This window comes from Amblyomma americanum, chromosome 1 (genome assembly GCF_052857255.1).
Source record: "Amblyomma americanum isolate KBUSLIRL-KWMA chromosome 1, ASM5285725v1, whole genome shotgun sequence".
Taxonomy (NCBI): domain Eukaryota; kingdom Metazoa; phylum Arthropoda; class Arachnida; order Ixodida; family Ixodidae; genus Amblyomma; species Amblyomma americanum.
This window is the reverse complement of record NC_135497.1, coordinates 506,411,159-506,435,714: the sequence shown is the minus strand read 5'-3', so window position 1 is coordinate 506,435,714 and position 24,556 is coordinate 506,411,159. Positions and strand designations below refer to the sequence as shown.

The 24,556-nt window shown below is 45.2% G+C and overlaps 2 pseudogenes; one reads left to right on the top strand and one right to left on the bottom strand.

Moving 5' to 3' along the window:
• LOC144128196 (lysosomal alpha-mannosidase-like) overlaps nucleotides 1-24,556 on the bottom strand; it is a 101,718-nt pseudogene that overhangs the window by 69,200 nt on the left and 7,962 nt on the right.
• On the top strand, nucleotides 8,682-9,981 carry LOC144129157 (P2X purinoceptor 7-like; annotated as a pseudogene).

Sequence of the window (24,556 nt, the reverse complement as noted above, 5' to 3'; positions counted from 1 at the left end):
CTTTTTCTGTCTCGCTGGCCTGTTCTCGTGCTATACGCTCCGAACTAAGACGAAACGTTTCGCGCCTCAGTTTCAGCGATTCCCTCTCTACTTCTGCGATCTCCAACCGCAGTTGCAGTATCGCTAACCGCGTCGATGTCGCCTATGGTGCGGCGCTCTTCTGACCTCCGCCCGTATGGCCCGCGGGCGCCAATGGGTCCTTTTCTGGCATAGGAGCCAGTACCGTTTTCAATTCATTTGCATCATCGCCCAACCGCTCTTGATGTTGTGCATCCGCCAGAGGCGGAAGCTGCATTTGCATTAATTTTATTTCTTTAAGCTCAATTTGGAGCTTCAACTTTTCCATTTCAAATATTTGAGCCCTGCGCTCCTTTTCTTTCCACAAAGCTTGCGTCATGTTTCCTAGTGCCTGCTCTGTTGACACGAGTTGCTCGATAGGCTATAGACCATTCCCCCTCGCGGCATCCATCCCTGCATCAGTCATTTCAATGCTACCGTATAGCGTACGACTATTACACAGACAGGGCAAATTCGGAGAAAGCAAGAAGGTGTCCTACCTCTTTCGATGCTCCGACGACCGCAGCACTGTCGATCTCAGCGTGATGACAGCGGGCTCCCGGGAAGGTAGACACCCACGAGTTGATCCTGGTCCCTCAGCAGCTCATCGCTTCGGACCTCGCTTCACTTGGTCGCCTGGTTACTTTTCAGCAGCTCGCTGACTCGAACCCTTTCGAGGTGGACGCCTGGTTCTTTTCAGCAGTTCGCTGACTCGAACCCTCGATGGCTTGTCGTTGCCCGGCTCCTTCAGCTCCTCGCTGACTTGAGCCTCCGACGTCCTCTCGAACTCGACCCGTGATCCTGAAGCTTTCGACGTCAGTCTTTCGACGCAGCTTCACGTTTTATCCTTTAGGACAAACAGCTTGTCCACAGACTTGTTCTTCTCACCTTCCGTCCAATGCCTTGAGTAGAAAGAAGTTGCGATCCTGTGACGACTGCGCCAGTTGAGATTCTGTGTCGACTGCGCCAGTTGAGTTTCCCCTTCCGGTGGCGATGAGAGGAAACTACTTGATGATGAAATCGGGGTTTCTTGATGACCCGGTGGTTCTACTCGCAAGCAATCACATTACTCAAGGAAAGGAGAAGGTTAACTATTTATTTACAACATAGGTAAATAAACGAGAAGAAACAAAGCAAGGAGAAAACTATTTACATGACTAAATCGTGTATCAGACGAATTCAGCCCCCACTCAACCCAGAGCGCATGGTTTTAAACCCTCTGTCTCCGCCCTTAGCGGGGACAGCAACCAATAAGATAACAAACGACCCATCTCGCCAATCAGTGGTTAGGGAAAGGAAAATAAGGATTTCCGCCAACTAATCACAGATTGGGGAAAGAGTGCTGATTAAATATTTGGGAAAGGAGAGGTTGCAATCAAATAGACAAACAGCACAAACGCGACCACCCTCTCCCACGGCACCCACGGCCCAGCCGTTACCACTTTCCTATCTCTTTCGCACACGCGACAAAACGATCCCTAAAGTGTTTACAGAATACACCGCGCGAGACGAACACAGTCGTTACGGGAATAGTGGGTTTCCGGTCACTCGGCTAATACTCAGCCGTATCTCGTGCGCCCCCGAAACCTCGTCAACCCCTTAATAACCACATGTCGACAGCTGTACATGGTCAGCGTTTTTCCCGGCGGGTCATCCCCGTGACGGCGCGGCGTAAACGAGGACGTCCGCCGCACGAAGGGGAGGCAGGGACGGGACGGGCTACTTTGTTGGGGACTTCCGACCCCACTGGAGCGGCCTTCCCTGCGGACAAAATATCAACGAGTTCGCGGAAAGGTCAGCGAACTCCACAGTCCCGTTGCTTTGTTGGCAATGCTTGGACAACCATGCTCAGCTTTCCGCATTCATGTGCACAGGGTATGCCCATTACGTGCATGGCTTTCCACCTAGTAATGGCTTACATTGCAAACAGACAAAAAAAACACATAGAGCACAAGTACAGATAGTGTTTGTAGTCCACACTCTTCTTCACCTCAGTAAATATGGCACATACCCACGCGGGGGGATTGGCCAAGGTACAGTGGAGATTTGCCAGTGAAGTATTTGCACGGGGAAAAAGACGTGAGGCGGCGGCGTAGAAGACTGAATCAAGATAAAGATAGGAAAATTCAATGAAATTTAAGAAATATGAATTACCAGGAATAGAACCAAGCATTTCGGACATGAGACAGAATTTTGTATACAGCTAACAAGGTAACCGATCAGTTGCACTTATGTAATCATGAACTTAGCCACAAACACTCCTTAACGGGAATTGGCGCTCGCACCGAACGAGAGAAGAACTGGAAGAGACTGGAAGAGGGACCTCCAAATACTGATTTCCTTGAACAACCGCCGGCAAGAGAGGAGAAAATGGTCTAATGTTTCAACTTGCCCACATGAGACACAAAGGCTTGTCGCAGGGAACCCGTATCTGCGTAAGTACAAATTTAAGTGAGGGATTCTGCATCGCAGAAGCGTCATTGACACCTCAAAACGCTTGATTTACACCACCGGACATCCCATGGGTACTTTAAGTGGTGAAAATCCACGGTATTGAGCAACGCATCACTCAAGCTGGCTGAAATATGTTGGAACCACTGGAAACGTGAAGTTTCCAACAGAATGAGGTGAGGGACGGGGTAGATTAAGATTACAGGAGCGCTGAGAGCTGACCTTGACAATAAATCAGCCACCTCGTTAAAATAGACACCCGAATGCCTGCAGGTACCCGGACAAAGCGGATCTCACGCACTGTGCACGGAAGAAAATACCTAAGCGGCAGATTCAATAAAGATTTTCCGGAGTTTTGGAGAGAGCCTAAAACTGAAAGGCAGTCCGCAAGAATAAGAACCCGTGCTACATGTCTGGGAATTTTGAGAAGAACCAAGCCAATAGCCAAAAACTCTACGAAGAATTTAGAAGTATAATCAGGGATACGAACGGAATAGCTCCAAGCCAGATCCTGCGAATATATCCCAATCGCCGCCTTCTGACAGCGGCCGGAGGCATCAGTGGAGAGAACAGTATGATGAGGAAAATTGTGTAGGTGTTCAGAAAGAAGACCATTTAAGATATTTGTGGGGCATATGTTTCGCATGGAACGGGTAAATATGGTCGTAATAGAAGACGGGGTCAGCCTGCGTATCAGCAACTCGTTGCAAGGAGATCAGATCAACCTGAAGCGGAGCTTGCGTGAACCTAACTTGCGGAAGCTGATAGCCTGGCCAATGTTGCTGTTGTTGTTAGCCTATCAAAAGATCGCACATACCCACACTGGGCGATCGGCGAAGAATCCGGTGGCTATTTTTCTGTACTCAATTAACAAAAAAGAAAACCACGCGGGAACACAACACTGGCGGATGTGCTGAATTTCAGGAACAAACCATGCAACAAGTAACAAAATATTCCTAAATCAGATTTTACATTGCATAATGAACCATGACTGTACCAAAGCAATGGGACATAAGTGAAGCATTTCATTCCTTTCGTCACTGCAACCCCGTCGTGACAATGTCAACTGATGTGCCACTATTTGTGCAGGTACTTACCGGATTCTTTTCCATCGCCTTGGGCCGTGCAGTAAGCGCAGACAGCGGCTTTAATCGTCACCCAGCTTCTGCCGATGCCTTTCGACTGCCGTGCGCTGGAGGCGTACATTTTTCACACTGCGAGCTGCTGTCGTGGCACGTGGATACTGCCTTCTGCGCACCCTCTTCGAGCACAGCGACGTCATCCACACTTCCAGCCCGGATTTTGCCTATAAAAGGGACGCCTGCGCCTTCCATCAGCAGTGGACACGGCAACCCCGTCGTGACAATGTCAACTGATGTGCCACTATTTGTGCAGGTACTTATCGGATTCTTTTCCATCGCCTTGGGCCGTGCAGTAAGCGCAGACAGCGGCTTCAATTGTCACCCAGCTTCTGCCGATGCCTTTCGACTGCCGCGCGCGGGGGGGCGTACATTTTTCACACTGCGAGCTGCTGTCGTGGCACGTGGATACTGCCTTCTGCGCACCCTCTTCGAGCACAGCGACGTCATCCACACTTCCAGCCCGGATTTTGCCTATAAAAGGGACGCCTGCGCCTTCCATCAGCAGTGGACACGGAAACCCCGTCGTGACAATGTCAACTGATGTGCCACTATTTGTGCAGGTTGGTGGACGAAAATATTGCTGCCGTAGCAACTGCCTTTTTTTGATCGTGTTGCCGTGTCCACGCACATTGCTGGTTTGCTTTAGTGATTGTATCTCAATTGTAGGCCTGTTGCTGAAGTTATCCGGTGATGTTGAGGAAAATCCTGGCCCGGATACAATGGAAATGATTCAACAAGTAATTGCTTCTCAAACTGAAATCCTCAGCAAATTAAGCGAAATACAGGAAAACCAAACATCGTCTGAAGCAAGAATTCTGGACATGCAATCCAGGCTGTCTCCTATAGAACAAAAGCTACAAACCTTTGACGAGTCTCGGGATAGGCTTTCGAAACTAGAAACTTTTGCTGAAAGATGTGAAATAGAAATGACTACAGTTTCAAGAAAACTTGATGAGTTGGAAAACCGCTCGCGGCGCAATAACTTGATTGTACGCGGAGTCAAGGAGGAGAAATCAGAGAGTGTAGAGGACCTACTGCAGAAAGTAAACAATGACATCTTTGATAAAATTCTGAAACAAAGGGTGGACACTATTGAAAGGATTCACCGACTTGGAAAGAGGGAACCAGGTAGAGACCGTCCGATTATTTTTAAACTTACTGACTTTAGGGATAAGATGAAAATAATGAGTAACTGTTTCAACCTAAAATGCACTCAATTTAGTGTAAATGAAGATTTTTCTAAAAGGGTTGTGGAAATACGAAAAAACCTTTGGAACTCCTGTGCCGATGAACGAAAGAACGGCGTGAAAGCTAAGTTAATTTTTGATAAGTTAAAAGTCAAGAATACCTTATACGCATGGAACGAGGAGACCAAGCAGCGGTTCAAATGCCAGGTTGCCACTAGCACTAGCAATGAGTGACTAAACAATCATAAGACGATCTGCTTTAAAATTATAAATATGAACGCTAGGAGCATGCTTAACAAGGTTGACGCCATAGAAAGTATATGCCTTGAACATGAACCCGATATTATGGTAATCACAGAGACATGGCTACATAAAGATATTAGAGACTGTGAAGTTGCTCCCCCAAACTACTCCATAGTACGAAAAGACCGTGAAAGGAGGGGTGGCGGTGTTGCAATACTGGTTAAGAGTAATATAGTATTCTCAGTTATAGAAGGGTTTGATGATTTAGAAACTGCATGGATTAAAACCAGACTGAATGGTCGTACTGTCTTAGCGGGTGCTTTCTACAGAACTCCCAATTCAACCATAGACGTGCTTGATAACCTAAAAAGGTTACTGGACCTAAATGTACACTTTGGTGACAATATTATGCTGACAGGTGATTTTAATTTGCCAGGAATTGATTGGATGTCGCTTTCTCCCGGCAGAGTTGATACAGCTAGCAGTGAACATCTGATCGAACTCGCCTATTGCTATGGCTTGACTCAGATTGTTGAAAAGAGTACGAGAGTATGTACGACAACATCCTCGATACTAGACCTTGTCTTTTTGTCATCTGGTCTACTAGAGTTTTTGCTGAGTTGTGATGTTGAAGAAGGATTGTCTGACCATAAAATGGTGATTATGTCGCTCAATATGACTCACGAAATATGTCACAAATCTTGCAGAAAGACTTGAATTTTGCGGCTGCCGATGATGTCGGATTACTGGACTACCTTGAAATCTCGTTTGATGAATTCATGTGTTTATATCGAGACGGACTTGGCACAGATAAGTTGTGGAATTTTTTTGCAAACATGACAGCGAAAGCAATTGAGATGTTCATTCCTAAAACCACGAAAATAACAAAAAGGAAGCATCCTTGGATTAATAGAGACATTATTCACAAAAAACGACAGCTCAAAAGGAAACGAAAAAGATGCTCACAATACCCAAGCCCTGAATTAAAAACCTCCATATGTCGTATGAGCCAAGAGTTAAAGCGACTCATCAAAGAAAGTAAAAATACCTTTTACAGTCAGACTCTCACCAGATTTCTTACTGAAGCGCCCAGTAAGTTCTGGCGATATATAAATGGCGGCGGTAAACCTCACCATTCTAATGAAGAGAGCCCCCAAAGGGCTGAAAGTTTTAATTCATTTTTTGCATCTGTTTTCACTGAAGATGACGGCGAATCACCGTTTTTTGAGCCTCCAGGTTGCCCTCCTATACCCGATTTAGAAATAAGTGAAGAAGGAGTTCTGAAACTCCTTTTGAATATCAACACTAAAAAGAACTCAGGACCGGACGGTATCCCGAATGAATTCTTATATAGATATGCAGAGTGGAATTCTAAATTTCTTACCAAAATCTTTCAATCGTCTATCGACAGTAGTTGTGGTGTTCCCATTGCCTGGAAATGTGCGAAAATAGTGCCTGTGCATAAAAATGGTCCCACTTCTAACGTTGAAAATTATAGACCCATTTCCCTCATTAGCACGTGTTCCAAGTTACTCGAACATATTATGTACGCTCACTTATCAACTTTTCTTGAGAGTAACAATCACCTATTTGTAAACCAGCATGGCTTCCGCAAGGGGCTTTCTACCATCACACAACTCATGGAAACTGTACATGATCTTTCCCAGTCAATTAATTCCCGCATGCAAACAGACATCGTAATTTTGGACTTTGCAAAGGCGTTTGATAAGGTTTCGCACCCTAAGCTATTACTAAAAATCAGTGCCATATTTAAAAATGAAACTATAACTAAGTGGTTCAGGTCATATCTTTCGTCTAGAGTACAGTATGTTCAGGTTCAAGAGTATAAATCCAACATCATGCCAGTCGATTCCGGTGTTCCCCAGGGCAGCGTTCTGGGCCCTCTCTTGTTTTTGATCTTCATCAACGACTTGCCTGCTGGTTTGAGCGTTCCAGTTAGACTGTATGCAGATGACTGCATCGTTTATAAACAAATTAATACTCCAGAAGATCAGGCAGAACTCAATCGGGGTTGGTGCGTCTGGAGTACACAGCTTTCGCGCTCGAATTTGGTGTCTATATATAGTCCTGCAAGAGTAGCGCGGAGAAATGAAATGAAGTGCCCACTAAACACAAATCAACCCAGATGGGTGTTTTTGGCTTGTCCTCTAGCGTCCATCCAAATCGAGGTTCGATATGCACCGTTAGACTTGGGGTAGATTTCAACCCCAAAAAATACGGAGGACTTACGGTTGGCGAAGGGAGCAGATTTGGTGTAGACTTTTACTCCAAAAAATATGAAGCCCTTGCGGTTGACAATGGGATCATATTTGGTGTAGATTTTTACACCAAAAAATACGAAGCACGTCCGGTTAGCAATGGGAGGTTTCAACCGCGGCGATACGCTGAGCGGTGGCTGCGGTGTCGTGTGTATGCAGGCGCCAAGATTTCGCAACGCCGGCATCCAGGAGGAGGAGGTGATGACAGCGGTCCGTTTTTCTTTATTGAATTTTTGCTCTTTCTTACAGGGCTACTAGAACTGCCAACTATATAGGAGGAACGGTGCTAATTCATTAATCACAATAATCAGGTTCGAATGCGCTTTGTAATCATGAACAAAGCCCAATCGAACTTCAATGTTGAGATATAACTGGGCCCCGTTCCGTCCATGCCGTTACGAAGTAGTAGTGTAAGGAACAGGGCAAAAACGCTGGTTACAAAGTACATCGGACCGCTGTCTTCACCTCCTCCTGGATGCCTGCGTTGCACGATCGTGGCGCCATGCATACACAGGACGTCGCAGTCACGTCGCAGCGTACTGCCGTACATCGCGGAAATAAAACGAGACCAGCGGCGGCGGCAACGAAACGTCTTTAATTTGGCTCCGCTGCGTATACGGCACTTCTGCAAAAAATACACAAACCATGGCTCCGGCGCTAGCCGAAAGTATCTTGACAGGGTGGTTCGTAATGGGCAAGAAAAGCAGAGTTGGGGAGACGACAGGCAATGAAACTGAAAACAAGACCTTGGTAACGGATCTACGTGCCAAATTCCTGCAACACATTTTTTTCTTCTTCTCTTGAAGGTATACCATCTCTTCGCTGTGGTCCAAAAAAAAAAAAACCGAATCCCTGAAGTTAAAGGGACACTGAGGAGAACTATATCAAAAATTTTTTGTTACCAAAATCGGATAGTTCGGCATTTCATGGCTTTGTTGCCGCTTGTCCGGGAGCGAAAGATGCATTTATTTCAATGAAATTTGGATTCGAAGTTTTTCCCGCCGCTCCGATTCAAACTCGAGAACTCTTATGACGTAGAACTCTTATGACGACACAGGCCGTAGTGACGTGCAACGTGACGTAAACGCAGACTCCGTGATTTCTGCTGGCTAGCGGTGGGCTCTAGCAATAGCCGAAATGAAGGCTACCGCTGATCTCATGTTGAAGGCATCTGCCGCCTGTCGGTACACCGTCGCTGCCGTCGCTTCGTTTGTTTACGTCGGCGTCTTGCCAGCGTTGCGATGGATCCCGAACCCGACAACGAGGTCCTCGCAAAGAACTTCGGCCTGCACTTCAGCGACCTCAGCCCCACAGAGCGTGCAATGCTTTTGAGGGCTGAAGCGGCTGGTGTGACCGGATATCAATTATGTCTGGGCTTCGAGGAGCCGGCACTGTCTGCAGCGAGTGCGGGAGCAGTCATCGCCGAACTACCGTCACGACTGATGAGTAGAGACTGGTACGTGCAGACGTATGAATTTTGTAATAGTCCTCGTAGATCGTAGTGCTGCCCAGCGTCTTGGTTTGCTAATATCGAAGGTCGTGCAGCATTAGCTAGCCATAGGCGTTTTCTTCTTCCTTCCCCGTAGCATATGACCGCATAGTGCACGAAAGCAACGTTTAAAATCTGGCAGCAGCTATGTCGCCTACCGTCACGACGTGCTGTGATGATAAATCCTCTTATTCATTTACCGGCTGAACGCTAGTCTCACGAGTGAAGTTTGCATTGCTGCTGTAGATAAGCGTACGCAGTCAGCTTTTTTTTCCTTCTTTTTGCACCGTAACTTTGCTGTTGTTTCAGGTGCAGTTGTGGACAGTGCCAAGTTCTCTCGAACTTTGCGGAGCTCGAGTGTGTGTGCTGCCGTGAGATAGACCGCGTCATCGAGGCTTATCCGGAGGGCTGCATCACGGAGCACCCGGAATTCAGTCTTTTATGCCTGAACATCGCCGTGCTACGCGTTGCTTACTTCGAGCTACGCGCACAGCGGGAAACTATGAGCGACGATATACACAAGTGAGCTTCGGTTCTCGTTTGATGCTGCGTTAGGCTGAGCATACGGTACAACTTTGTATTCCAGGGCGTTCGTCCCCAAATGTTATTTTACACTAGATTATAGTGCTGTTATTTTTTATGCGTAAACGTCTTATGCCACGCGCACAGTAAAAAAAGTCAATATCCGGTGCACTGCAATGCGTATGAAAAAAGTCTGCTTAGCATTCCAGGGCATTCATCCCTGAATGTTCTTCTTCTTTTACACTAGATTATAGTGAAGTTATATTTTTATGCATAAGCGTTTCATGCTACATGCACTGCAAGAAAAGTTAATTTCCAGTGCACTGCATTGCTTATGAATAAGTCTTGTAGCATATTCAGTTTTAACAACTATGTCACTTTATTCATCCTTGGGTGTCATCAAACATGCATGCACATGTGTATTGTCATCACAGTGCCTTTGTTGTTTATTCCCAGAAGATACCGGTACACAGCGTACAGACAGTTTGTTCGGTGGCTCTGGCGTCGCCTGGGGAAAAAACCGCCTCATCTTGCCAGCCTGTGTTGTGGCAGAGATAAGGGCATCATTCCCAACAGACACACCGACAGGGTTCCGATATGCTGAATATTAGGAGGCAAGTACAGCCGATTTCTCAGCATCTTGTAGTGTGGTCTAGAATCCATGATCTTAAAGGTAAGAGCAGAGAAACATGGTTCTCCTTACATTTCAAGAGAGCTTCTTATTGGGTGAGTTGGTAGGTGCTCATTGTGACTATCTAAAGTTGCCAAAGCAACTACACATCCCACAATGGTGGACAAAGGGACAAAGCACCACTCAGAGCTGCTTTATTTCACAGTAAACACATGCACGTGTATCCTCAATTCATCATCATCATCAGCCTTACTTCGTCCACTGCTGGTCAAAGGCCTCTGCTATAATCTTCAATAAACCCTGGCCTGTGCCAGCTGCGGCCACCCTGCCCCCACAAACCTATTAAACTCATCCACCCACCCAATTTTATGTCCGCCTAGGAACAAATCTCTCCTTGTCTTTCAACCAAGAGAATGGCATACCCCAGGGTTGCATTCTAAGCATGACACTCTTCGTAGTAAAAATGAATTCGTTAGGCAAAGTAATACCCAAGTCAATAATGTATTCGGTTTATGTAGATGACCTACAGATAGCATGCAATTCCTCCAGCATATCGTCCTGCGAGAGACAAATACAAATCACACTAGGTAAACTGGCTGCTTGGGTAGAGAAAAATTAATTCAAGTTTTCTCCTCAAAAAACAGTAGCTGTTCTGTTCTCATTCCAACGAGGCCTACAAGTCAATCCCAACTTCTACTTGAATCAAGCCACACTACCAACTAAACAAGAACATAAATTTTTAGGGGTCACTTTTGACAAGAAACTCACATTTCTACCACACATTAACCACCTTAAAAAGAAAGCATCCCAGGCCCTCAATGTATTAAAGGTGATCTTGAGAAAACTGGGGGTGCGATAGAGTATGTCTATTACAAATCTATCACTCTCTGGTGCGCTCTAAGCTGGACTATGGGCACATAGTACACGGTTCATCAAGAGCATCGTACTTGAAACAACTGGACCGTGTTCATAATCTTGGCCTGCGCCTATCAACTGGAGCATATAGAACATCCCCGGTAAACAGTCTGTACATTGAAGCTAATGAGCCTGCACTTGAGGATAGAAGAGTCACACATGCGCATACGTTCTAAAAACCTGTTCTCTTCCTGAACATCTCTGCCATCCCATTGTTACCAAATGCCCATCTAAAAGGCTATTCAACTAACAGTAAACCACAATTCATCCTTCCACTATTAATGGGCTTTCAAGATAAATGGGAAGAGTTAGCTGTATTAGATGCCCTGCCGAATATTGCACAAAAACATGAATATTTGCCACCATGGTACAGCCTCCCTTCAGTATGTGGCTTCACACTGACACACTTGCATAAAAAGGAAATGCCACATGAGCTCATACTGCAAGAATTCTTTGCACTACAAGAAAAATGTGACACCTTCACTGAATTTTACACTGATCGCTCAAAAATAGTCATGTTGCAAGTGCAATAATTCAAGAAAAAAATGATACGACTGCAACCGTATGCATCGGTTTTTACTGCCGAGTGTCATGCCATCTTTGTGCTGTAGAACAAATAGTAAAATAAAACATTAAAAATATCATCATTTACACTGATTCCCTGGGTATGCTCAAAGCACTGCACTCTAGAATTACTGCTGAACGCATAATAGGAGACACTATACATAACATGGTTAAAATCACAAAACAAAAACATAACATCATATTCTGCTGTGTGCCTAGCCATGTTGGAATTGTCGGTAATGAGAGAGCAGATACATGCGCAGCACAAGCTCAAATTTGTCAAATAAAACAAGTTAACATACCACACAGGAATTTTTTGAAATTAGTGCTCAGTAAACTCAGAAATAAGGGGCACGTTGCATGGGATGAACAGGCAAACAACTGCACTCTATAAAGCCCGTTTTAGGAGAATGGAAATTACGTAGACATCAAGAACGTTTCACTGAAGTTGCTTTATGTCGGCTACACATACGACATACACACCTTACACACAAGTTCTTACTGACAAAACAAGGCAAACCTCTTTGCGAAATGTGTGGCAATGAACTCACGGTAAACAACATTTTAATTTCATGTACAGAAGTGAAACACCTGAGGAAAAAATATTTTACAACATTCTACAATGAATACATTCCATTGCACCCCAAGTTGCTTTAGGAGATCAAGCACTGGTTGATTTTTCAAGTATTCTTAAGCTTCTTAGAGAAGCTAATGTTTAAAACAAACTCTACGTATAAAAAGCGCAAAATTTAATGAAAGCTCTAACCTTGTGTTTGGCGCATCTTAGCCTCAGTTGCTTTTGTGCCATTAAAATCAATATAACTAACTGAACCCAACTTTGTGCCGCTCCCTGGTGCACTTGCCTTCTCTTGGCATCCAGTCCATTACTATTGATGACCAACGATTATCTTCTCTTCATATTACTTGCCGTGCCCTAGCCTACTAGAATGTCATTAACCCATTTTGTTCTCTGACCCACTCTGCTCTCTTCCTGCCTGATCAGTTGGTTAATTGAAGTCTAAGGTTGTCCTGACTATTTTCTAAGGTTGTCCTGATCAAGTGCGATGTGGTAAAGGATGCTCAGAAAACTTCTTCTCTGCCTTATACAATGTTATAGGATTTTCACTGATGCACGAGCTGCCTTTCTGATGCAGAATGCTTCAATAGGTTTCCTGGCTATTGCATTCTTACTTCTGGCAAGAAATCGCATGCCAGCAAAGCATGGCTCACAATAGTGTGAAGGGCAAGCTCTGATGTGCTTTGTTAAATTTCGGCCCTCTTTAGTTTGTTCAATGTTTTGTTGATTTTCCCTGAAATTTGCTCATTTACACAGTGCCCGGTTTATCCTCTATAGGAAAAAGCCACTTGAGAAGGTGATTTCATATAGTACCCCTATGGTGCACCACATGAAAGGTCACTCACGCTTGGTTCCGCATCCCCCTTTTCTTTTTTCCTCCTTTTCTGAACCAAGAGCAAAAGCCTCTGAGCTTCCTACGGGCTGAAAATACGAGCGGTAACCCATGCTTGCTAGCAAAGTTTTTCAAATTGTGGGCCCAGTTGTGCACATATAGCACCACTGCCAGCCTCACCTCTTCTCGGGGGACTTCTGGCCCAGCTCTCATTACTGTTCTCTTATTTTCTGCATGAGGCTTTTGGCGACCCCTTTAATAAGATAATGACGAAACCCACCTAAACACAGCTTGTCCAATTGGTTTTCAAAGCTCAACTGCATCTTGTGGGTGCATGGCTTCCTGAACAGAGATTCAAGGCAAAGTGAAGGAATTCCTTTTTTAACTAATTTTGAATGTATGTAAGGAGTCGAATGGCAGAAGCCCCCCTTTTTTTTTAACACATAGCATAACACCGGTGCACCCAATTCATATAGAACTCAATGTTCATATCTAAAAACTAAAACGCTACCCTCAGGCAGGTCGCATGTAGAGTATGTGCCGTGTTGTTTACATATGGATAAAAAAACAATGCCCACAACTTTGTGAAAATAATTAAAATGTACAAAACTAAAATGAAGTCTTTTGAATAAAACTAGAAAGGACAACGAAAGGCGGGGGTGATTTAGTGGTTGTTAGTGCATTGGTATGACTGTTCGTGTGTGCCGCTGTGTGATCGCACTGTTATGAGGGAAATATAGTTTCAAGCACACCAGAATTGCCTAACCGTCACCGTCTCCCTGAATTGTTTGAAAAAGCACTAAAGGCTGTGTGCTTTTTGCTTCTATCACATTATGTAAGTAGTCTGCACACATTGGTATAACATCATGCCAGGGCAACATAGAGCCCTATGTTGCTTACATAGCACTTCTCAAATAAACCAGCTTCAGGAAGTGCTGTGCATGCCCACTCTTACATGTGTCCTTTCCTGGCAGAGGTGCAGCCTCCATTTAACAGTTTGCCAGTTTGCCCACTAATTAGTTTTAAATTTTAGTTGTTAGAAAATGTGCAGCTGGTAACATTGATAAGCACAACAAAAATGTTTCAAACAAGGTTCTCTGCAGTGCATCAGGCCATTGCAATGTTACCGATATTGTGGCAAGGTATGAAATGTTGACTCACCTCATACTTCACTTTTCACAGAATAAGCAAGTTAGCAGATGAAGCTAACATTCATTTAAAGAAAGGTACGTTCAGGAATGCTAACGAACTAAAACCCTTAAAAATTGTTGACTGAGCTTACTCTGTGTTGCTTGCAGGATGTTCACTCTGGTAGTTGATGACAAAACCATAGCGGTGTTTGTTACCTCAGCAGTTGGCATTTATTTAATGTACGGGGCTGCTAGGGCATAGACTAAAGGAATTGCTTGTCAATAATAAAACATAGAATTGCAAGACAAGCTTACAGGAAATAAAAGTGCAAATTGCTAATGAGACACATTACTTTAGAATACTAACAAGTATAGGTTGCCATAAAACGTCAGACAAAAAGGCCAAAGAAGGTAAAGGAAGAAAACAAATATCACGACCAATGCACAAGGTAAATTCGTGGTATTTAAAATCTTCATTTTTGCGTGAAATGATTTATGGTAGCGAGGTGGATGGACTCTCGGTGAAAACTAGTGAAGTTGGATTAGCCGAGGAAGTGGCGATAGTGCTGGCAGCCACTCACTCCAATGCCACGCACATAATTTCTGATTCTCAACACGCCTGTCGAAATTATATAAGAGGAAGAATAGCTCCGCTTGCTAGCAGAATTTTAGCACACGCGCAACATTGCTCAATGCAGGAAACAAAGCAATTGGTATGAGTGCCTGGACAGCAGGGAATAGAAGGGAACGAGGCTGCTCACAAAGCCGCCCGAGCGTCTTTCCCCCGAAGTTTCACTGAATTCCCAGACTCTGTCGGGACTCCTGTACCGAATCCGCTTGCCACATATGCGGATATCACAACATATCTGCGTCTCAGTAGGCAGACGTTCTTAAAGGCCGCCAAGGGCCTAGATAGAACTGAGGAAGGACACCTCATAATGCAGGAAACGGGGTCGTTTCTAAACCCTGCGATTCTAAAACACATAGACCCATCTTTTTCGGGGTACAGTAACTTTTGTGAGATGTGGGAAGACACATATCATATGGTAGGAGCCTGCCAAAAAAATCTGCAAATAAAGAGAGTAAATCTGCCAATGAGAGAGTACTGGGAGGCGACTTTGTCCGGCTGCTTGGACCTGTAGTCCCAGAGGGCTCTGGTCCAAAGAACGTGGGCAGCGGCTACCACCAATGGTGTCACGGAATGAGGACTACCACCCAGACTAGGGAGCGGTGAAACCCTCCACTCTTCGCTAAAACCCGCCTCAGTGCATCCAATAAAGTTTTACCACCACCACCCACAGCTTTCTCAGTGCAGCAGCCATTTCACGGCTTTGCAAAGCGCGCTTTGTGGGCTTCTACCAGGTATGCCTTAGATGGCCTGGACTGCACATTTTTTGCGTATGCTGGCCCAACTCTCGGTTCAGTGTGTTCCATGGCATCTTGGAAACTGGGATACAAACACAGCTCGATGACCTTGATTTGTAGGTCCTTTGCATACCCTGCAATAGACAAACCCTGCAATAGACAAAGGCATTGGTCTCTCAGTGATTGACTTCACGTGCTTTTTTTCCACAGTCTGTGGAAACTAGAGCCTGACTAGTTCTGCCATGTGGGACCCAACAAAGCTCCTGACGTAGTCGTGAATGCTGATGCCTTGCTTTGCTTTCTTGAAAACAGTGGTACTGTGCATTGTTTACAAGATGAAGACTGGTAATAGCTTTATTAAAGGCTTTGAACCAGCAGCGGCTGCTTCCTATGCACTTTTACACACAATCACAAACTACACAGGAATATAATACTATACAAATTACAGCGACTTGCCAAATGTTGGCGCTGTCTTCTTTGGGGTGACAAATGTGGCACTGTGCCTGGCTTTTGAGGTCTTTATGTGCCACATTGGTGTGCCATCACTTGTAACCGCCTGGTCCGTGTCGCCATTCTCATTAAAATGAAGAGCCGCCAGGAGTGTGCTAGAAGGTAAACAGATATCACCGGAGACTTTCAGACATCATTACTGCGTTGAAAAAAATGTTCATTTTGCTTTATGTGCTGCGTTGCTATGAAATGATGAGTAATATTCTGAATGTATCCTTATGTAGACTTACCGAGCCCTCATACCTTCATATGTAAATGCGGTAGATTTGGGGACGAACCCATTCAACACGCAATGGAACGACTCCAGGCCGTATGTCTGTACTCGTGGTGACAGCCGCTTAATATCCTTGAAAAGCAGTGCTGCTTTTACAATAGCTTCCACTTCCTTGTGTGGAAGCGAACCTGGAAATAAAGCATACGCAACATTTTGCACTGTTCTGCAACTGCACAAAAATATTCTGCATGATGTGCTAACTAATGGAGTAGTATGGGGTAACAGTGGCATTATTTTGTACTACCATTGGTAGGCGCACAAGATCTCTACTGGTGGACTAGTGTGGTTCTAAAAGCCCACTAAAGTCCTGAGAAAGCTGAGTAAAGGAGTTCACTGCACTTACCAACACTGAGCCATGCAAAGCTGCTCAAAGGCCCATGCAGACACCTCGGATAGAGTTGGTTGTTGTGCCCTTCGTGAATGTTGCTGACATGGTTCACGAGACTCTGCCATGCTGCCGCAAGCAGGTCGCCATCCCCACCACAAGCACAAGCACACCAGTACTAGTGATTGTTAATCGCTTGCTTCCATTTTTCTATATCGCTGCAGCCAGATTTTTTTGAAGCAGCGACCAGCTTCTTTGTGATCCCTGAAAAACCGTCCAAATTTCTCCTTAGTAGGCACATCAGCTGTATTTTTAGTTGCAGGATTCACTTAGTAGGAAGAACACAGTGCTGAAAACTTACCAAAAAAAGATTACGCAAGAATGAAAAGGAGCTCGTGATGAGTTTGGGTGTATCATGTATACAAGACAGTAAATATACAGAGCATATGCAATTTGTCAGTATTCTTCTTCCCACAGCCTGCCACCCTGTTCGCCACCACTGCTGCATGTTTCAGAGCTGTCCTGCGGCAGGCAATGCTCCTCTTTGTCATGAAATGGTATTGATTAGGTGCTTTTATGAGTATGATGTATGACATGTTTGTTTACAGTTGCTTGTAGAATAGCAGTTCATAGCTATTTTGGTGAGGGCAAGAAAAGGAAGCGTGCTGCTGGAAGCACACTTTTGGGCAAGTGTTACCTTTCCTGTAACACCAAAAAAAGCGATATTTCCCTCTGCCTTTCTTGGTTTCAGGAACTGATGGCTATTCTATCATGCATCCTAAAGAGCCCCTCATCTTCCCTTTTCTTGTCTCCACTACAACTGTCATTGATGGAGACAGCTGTGCATAGGACAGTCAGTGTCAATATGAAGATATCTATTGTCGCGGCTATACAAAAACATTTTTTTCCTGGCATAATGAATCCTCAATTTCTGAAAACAAGTGGTGGTAGAGGATGTGGGGTTGAAGGATTCAGCTATTCTAATCTATTTTGTTAGCTTTTCTCCTAAATAAAAACTGTGGTAGAGCACTTTGTCTATTCTGAGAGTGATCATCGTCGTATTGATTCCAGCTGTAAATGAGCATTAGTGCTTGGAAACTGTACATATTCAGTTTTGTTCACATTATAGGTTCACTTATTTCATGCCTAAAAACATTACGAATGCCCAAGTAAATCTAGCCAGCATCCAGTAAGGTTTGTATTGGGATATTTTTTGTGCTGTTGCTCCAAAAAATTGCAAGGCACAAATAAGCAGTTTCAATGCCACAAGAAAAGTATGAGCAATTACAGAAGGTGATTAGTGAATTCCACATTACATGGTGTGCTCTACATTACATATTAATTTGAAGAAGGTGAAAATCTCTCCATACCTTTTGCTACATGCCAAACATCAAAGTAGTGCACAGTTGACTGGTACTGCTGCATGTGTTTCTTTATTCCTGGGTGCCTGTCTGTTGTCAGTAACTTGATGCGAGTTCCTAGATTTGAAAAGAAGGCAAGGCCTCTGATAAGGCCTTCCTTCTCCATGTGACCAATTGCCTGCACTGCATCTGTCTGAAAAGCATAGGAGTTGATATGACTGTAAACAGCTGCCATCACTGGTCTAAAGCCATCAATAAAAAAGGGAATAATAAAATTATTGCAATGTTCCTACACTGCATTCGCATGGACTCCGGCAATATTTTAATTAAAATGCGATTAAGCTTTAATGCTGGGCTTCACAGTACCATCATAAATTCTGCTCACTTTTCAGAGCAATGCATTTTTGCACTTACCTCTCCCACTTGCACTTGTTCAGTGTGTACTATTTTTCCCAAGCTAGAGAACAGAAATGAATATGTCAGGTATTTCGCACTGTAGCCAGGTGAGACGCAGCGTCCATCACCGCACAGTTCCACCTCACTGTCAGCTAGGGATGCCAGTAGTTTTTCTTGGTGCTCTTGCCAGACCTGTGGGAAATGCAGTGTTCAGCTTCAGTCGAAACTTTGTCATATTGTTCTCCATGTAATAGCAGTAGTAGTAAGACACTTTATTTCAAAGCACAAATCAAGTGCTCAAAGCATGTTCTTCCTGCCACGACAGGCCGAGCTTATTCTCTTCATGAGAAGCCAGCTTGGGCCAGCAGTGAGCTGCTGCCTGAATTGGATGTAGGACTGGGAGATGAATTACTTGGGCAGGAGACCCTTGCCACACAATAATGGGCTGGCCTAATGGACCACCAGAGCTCGGTTAAAAGTCTCGCATGACTGAACAATGTCAGTTCATTCTCTTTCACTGAACATTTTGCAAGTTTTGCCTACCCTGACTGGCTGTGCAGTTGGCTGTGAGGTGATGAACTGGTGCATGCATTGATATTCTACCCAACACCACCTGAAGCATAAGCCCAACAGCCTTTCTGTTTTGTACGAATTAGTTTGCCACAGTTGGTCGCAGCGACTATTATGAGCAATATTCAAATAATGTACCGTCTTTGCTAAAAGTAACAAGGCTACGTATACTGCTTCTTATGCTATCAGAAGACTTGCCATTCAGAGGAGGATTGTGATGACGCAGCTTCACACCGCACAGGTTATCCTCACAGTCAGTGAAGGCTGGCAACAGAAGTTTCAGTGCTTTGAGTCTAGCTTATTTTTCTGTAGTCACGGAAGCCTGATTAATTTTGATAAAGAAGTCACACCACAGTGGCTAGGAGTGCAGGAGCGTTTGTTCATTTAGACTTTTCTGATGAGTTAACTCGGAGAGCAGTGCACCTTATCCTTTGCTGAAATCCAGTCAATTAAAAAAGTATGTGCAGTGCCAGTGAATGCGATGAAATTAAGCAGTTGACAGCTCAGAACTTTGAAAGTGCTTGGAAAAATACGAATATTAGAAAGTAGTCCTGCATTGCACTGCCATTTGCAGACTCCTGAAAGAAGGTTGAGTGTGGGATTGATTGTTAACTTTTCTTTCTGTTGCACGTCGTAAATTGGGGGTTTTTCATAGTGAAATATGGTAGCTTGCACACTTACCATGTGTACCGCAGGGAAGAGGTATGCCTTCCGGTAATCAAAGAACGTGTGTTCACTGATTGCCTTGATTTTCATTATCTGCATCAGTCTTAGGGTCTTTGCAGGGTTTGAACCAGAAAACAGCAAGGCAGTGGCAAGCTCAATGTTCCCCTTTGGCTTTCTTCCGATCAGTGGCTGGCTTGACCATGTGTACATATGCCCATTGGGGCATTCTGTTTGTGCACTGATGCACGTCCCAATGTAGCGCAGCTTCACTTTGCAGGAGCGGTCAAAGCAGGTCAGGCATATTTTCAGCAGCACCATGAGATAGGTATGGGCAACAATGTAGTAGATGCCCTTCTCTGTGTCTCCATTTTCATCGCTGTCCCTGCAAAAGGCCGTTTTGTCAAGTCTGTTAAATTGTGCAATAATGTGCCGTGTTGAACTATTTCTTTAGGAAAGATGGCATAGATTGATTGGCACTTTTAACATTGACAACTTGCCAGCAGAGCTCGGTTACAGCACTGTATGCAACGTTATAGTTTTGTAATGTAATTGAGAACATTGTTTCCTCTTAATGCGACTGCTTGGTGTTGACACCTATCAGTTTATCAGATGTGGCTCTAAAGTCAGGCAGCAGATTGTCTTTTCATTCCCAATTTTGCAGGAACACTTCAGAACTGCGACAAAGAATGAGAGGGAACACGCACACGGCATTTGTGTGTGCCTTTTCGTTCTCTGCCCTGGTTCTGAAGCACTGTTGGAAAATTATGAAGGAATACCAATTTGCGCATTCTGCCATTTTTCTTGTCTTTTCAGTAATTTTACTGAGGAACACGGAGAGGTATCTAAATGGTATATTCTTTTTTAGTTTCAAGCAGTCTACTATACTTACTCGTCTTCCAATGTCTCGTCTAATGTCCATGTTGAATCATTTGGCTCATACATGTCTTCGTTATCAGTTCTGACATGAACCGGTGACACATCAGGTGACACCAAAGGGCTGGACTCCTGCTGAATGTCCAGACGGAGACGTTTCACAGGAGTCGTTTCACTGTGGGCCTTGGGGACCACATAGAGGAGTCGTATTTCAGGCACATTTATATCTAAGTGCGCTTTGTGAGAAATGCTATGAAACAAATACAGTAGAACCCACATATAATGTTCTCGGTTATAACGAACGCTCGTGTTTACGAACGAGGTTGGGAATAATCGTCATTTAAAATATTGTAACGTGCTTCCACAGAAACTCGACGGAAGAAGCAGAAGATGAAGGACTGACCCGCGGAGAAAGAGGAAGAAAAAGAGAGAGCTGAAGGACGCTGCTAGGCTTCCTGCTTCCATCCTGCTTCGACCGGTCCCCTCTTTGAATAAACCCCCGTGCGTGCAAAGCACGTAACAGGTTGGTGGAGGTGCGGGGTATCGACCACGGAGCATTCCATCTACCGAAGGAGCCGTAGACTCGCAGGCTTCCCACCACTGCCATCGGACATGCCTGGAGACGACAATGCTGAGCAACCCGGGCTATCCACAGCGAACAACTGGCCACATTATCGAGAGCCCCGCACATTTTTTGGAAAACCTGAAGAGGACGTTGACGAGTGGCTGAAACACTACGAGCGGGTGAGCAAATACAATCGATGGAACGCTGCTACTAAACTGGCTAATGTTGTGTTTTTCCTTACCGCCACTGCCCTTGACTGGTTCGACAATCATGAGGATACACTGAGTTCATGGGCTACCTTTACGACCGAGATAAAGAAAAATTTTGGGGATGAATCGGCAAAGAAGAAGCGTGCGGAACAGACATTGCTTCACCGCGCGCAAGTACCCGGAGAAACTTGCACGGCATACATCGAAGCCATCTTAAAGTTATGCAAGCTAGTTAACTCCAGAATGCTTGAAGAAGACAAAGTCGGCCACCTTCTAAAAGGAATTGCGGAAGATGTTTACAATTTCCTGATTAGCAAAGAGAGCCTGAGCACCACCGCTGACGTTATAGAACATTGCAGAACATTTGAAGCTCTTAAGCTGCGTCGAATCACCCCTAAAATATGTATTCGAGCAGTGCCACTGCGTCTCAGATCAACGAACGACCATAACAGTACAACTCGGTTAAAGCAAACTAGGAGACGCCGCATATTCGGCCTCGCAGTTGAAAAACGCGCCCTTCCCGCCGGCGTACATAGATACCGAAAAGCGTTTTCTAGCTTCCGTGACATGCCCGCCCTCTTCTAAAACCACATGTCGACCACAAAAAAAGCGATAGAAAGTCTACATCGAAACCGCCGGCCAAGCGCGCATCGACGTACGCGCTGCAGTGTAAGTCGGTGCTTATGCACCTGTGCTAGTTAGTCGAAGTGGAAACACAAGCAGTGCAATTGATACGTCCTTCGCGCGCGAGTTGCACGAGCTTCCTCGCTGCAAGTTTTGCCGAGTATATCGGAGAGCGAAGGCCGACCTACCACCAGTTGCCATGAACACCCACATCGTAATTATAGTATGCATTGCGTTCCTAGAGCAGCTCGTTGGCAGAAATAATTTCGATGAGGAGCACTTATCACACTGAAGAGCTTGAAAAACACTTTCATAAGAGACGCAGATGTGCTTAACAGATATTTTCGAAAAATAAATGCCACCTTTGCCCAACTTTGCATTTTTCGCTGTGATAGGGGAATCTCTATTACTACGAACTTCGGATATAACGAAAACGTGCCCTGTGATCGTTAGTTATATAGCTTACCTCCTGCCCTTCAAAAGATGTTCCAGCTCCTTCATCTGTTGTGTCAACACTGGCCTGAAAGCCGAATGAGCTGTTTTAAAAACACATTAAACTGTGTGTGTGTGTCATTGCAAATTTTATGAATGACAGGAATATTTCTGCAGAGGAAACCTAGTCTATAAGTCAAAAGTCATCGGAGTGCTGATGTTTTGACGCTCGTTATTTTACTTTCGGGCAAAGAATTTGAATACTCACAGAACTGCAGTCGTCGCACTGCAGCAAGGGCTGTTGTCCACTTGCTGCCGGAGGTGGACAACAGCCCTTGCTGCAGTGCGACGACTGCAGTTCTGTGAGTATTCAAATTCTTTGCCCGAAAGTAAAATAACGAGCGTCAAAACACCAGCACTCCGATGACTTTTGACTTATAGACTAGGTTTCCTCTGCAGAAATATTCCTGTCATTCATAAAATTTGCAATGACACACACACACAGTTTAATGTGTTTTTAAAACAGCTCATTCGGCTTTCAGGCCAGTGTTGACACAACAGATGAAGGAGCTGGAACATCTTTTGAAGGGCAGGAGGTAAGCTGATGGAACCGCGCCTTGGGATAGTTTACGGCGCTTCCATGGAATCCCGAAAGACTGACTCAAGGATTGATCCATCACGTAGTCTTCGGGGCGAAAATGCAGCGAACACACGTGCGCATACGACGGTACTCTGCCTTTCACCTTTCGTAGCGGCATATCACGCAACCAAGTGGTCCGCCGTGGCTCATCTCTCGGCACATTGTGGTACACAACCCCACTGCCACTGCCCTGGTGTGATGCGGCAAGGCAGTTTCGACAACTTATGACGTCGCATTGTCTGATATTTTGCTGTGCAGCAGCCTCCATCTGCGTTGCTATTACGGTGCCGAAGTGTTGATAAAAGACCGACGACGCAATACGTCCGCGTACGCTGGCTGTGAGCGCGGCCGCACGGAGGCACGAAGTCTATAGCGCGCACTGCTCCGGCGCAGGGTGAACTGCGGTACAGGCCAACAAATTGCTGCCCAGGAACAGCTTAGTCCGGGGGGCATGGTTAGGTTAGGCGCCGGCGGGTCGTTTACCCCTTCCGGCGTGGTCAGCCGTTGCTAATTAAATATATTAACCCCAGCCGCGAGGGGCGAGGACAAGGTCGGCGCGTCGAGCGCATCGGAGGCTGTCCGAGGCTTTGGGGCCAATAGATTGTGATTCCTTCAACGGCGCCGTTGCACGGTGCAGCAGGCGGCGTCGAGGAGTTTTCGCACGGTTGAAAAGGGCCAGACTTTTTTTCCACGAAAAAATAAATAAAAACAGACGGGTGCTCAAGGGCGCGCGCAATTAAAGTTGGCGGCTTGAAAGTAAAGCCGACGCAGGCCGCTTCAACGGGTACACGAAACCGCCCTGCGCGTTCCCGGAGGTACGGGGTCCACTGGATCGGGCTCTAGCGCCCACTTGCGCGTGTGCTATCAGCAAGAAATGAAACGCGAACAAGACATTTGAACCACAGACAGAGAAATACACAGCTCTTAGCCAGGGCAAGCTCAATACTGTAGTAGCTATTCTTTTACCTTCGAAGGCGGAAAGAGTCTTTTTCAGAAGAGTTAATCAACCTCGCTTGTGTTTCAACTCAAGGAGCTAATATGTTGGTGTTTTTGTATGACCACCTCAGTTTTCTTGTTCGCGTTTCATTCGTTACTGATAGTACCTTCATGTGTGCACGATGAATGGATTGAATCGGCCGAGAGCCCAAATAAGCTATTGAGTGGAACCGCAAACAAACGAGTTGGAGGAGCGCGCAGTCTCCGTATCGTCAGCTTCCAAATCTCTTTTTCTTAGCTGCCTTGTATCTTGTCTTCCGTCCCTAATAAACGCCGGGCGAGCTTACGAAGACACAAGTGCTCTTATACTGCTTACTGCCCTGTACGATCACCGACCATCGTGCTATCATAGTTTTTCATCGGCCGTGGCGATCAGCTGACCAGCCTTAACAGGCTACTTCAAAGATTGACTAGCTGCTGGATCGGCACTTGGAGTTCCGCTGCTGTTCCGCGCTTGTAAATCGAGGCGCTTCAAAAACGAAACCACGCGGGCACGCATACCGGCATACCGAAACTCACCCGGCCGCCTGTGGCGCCGCCAATTATCTTTTTTCTTTCAACATTCAGGTTGTCTGTTGTCTGCCTTCTTTGTGTTGTAAAAGTACACTATCGGTTTCAAAACAAAACTTCCTTCAATATTAAACCGCGCAACCTTTATTTGTCAGCCTCAGAGATTCGTGGCTCCATGTAGGAAAGAAAATTCCTCCAAGGTGGCGCCTCTTGTCCTATGA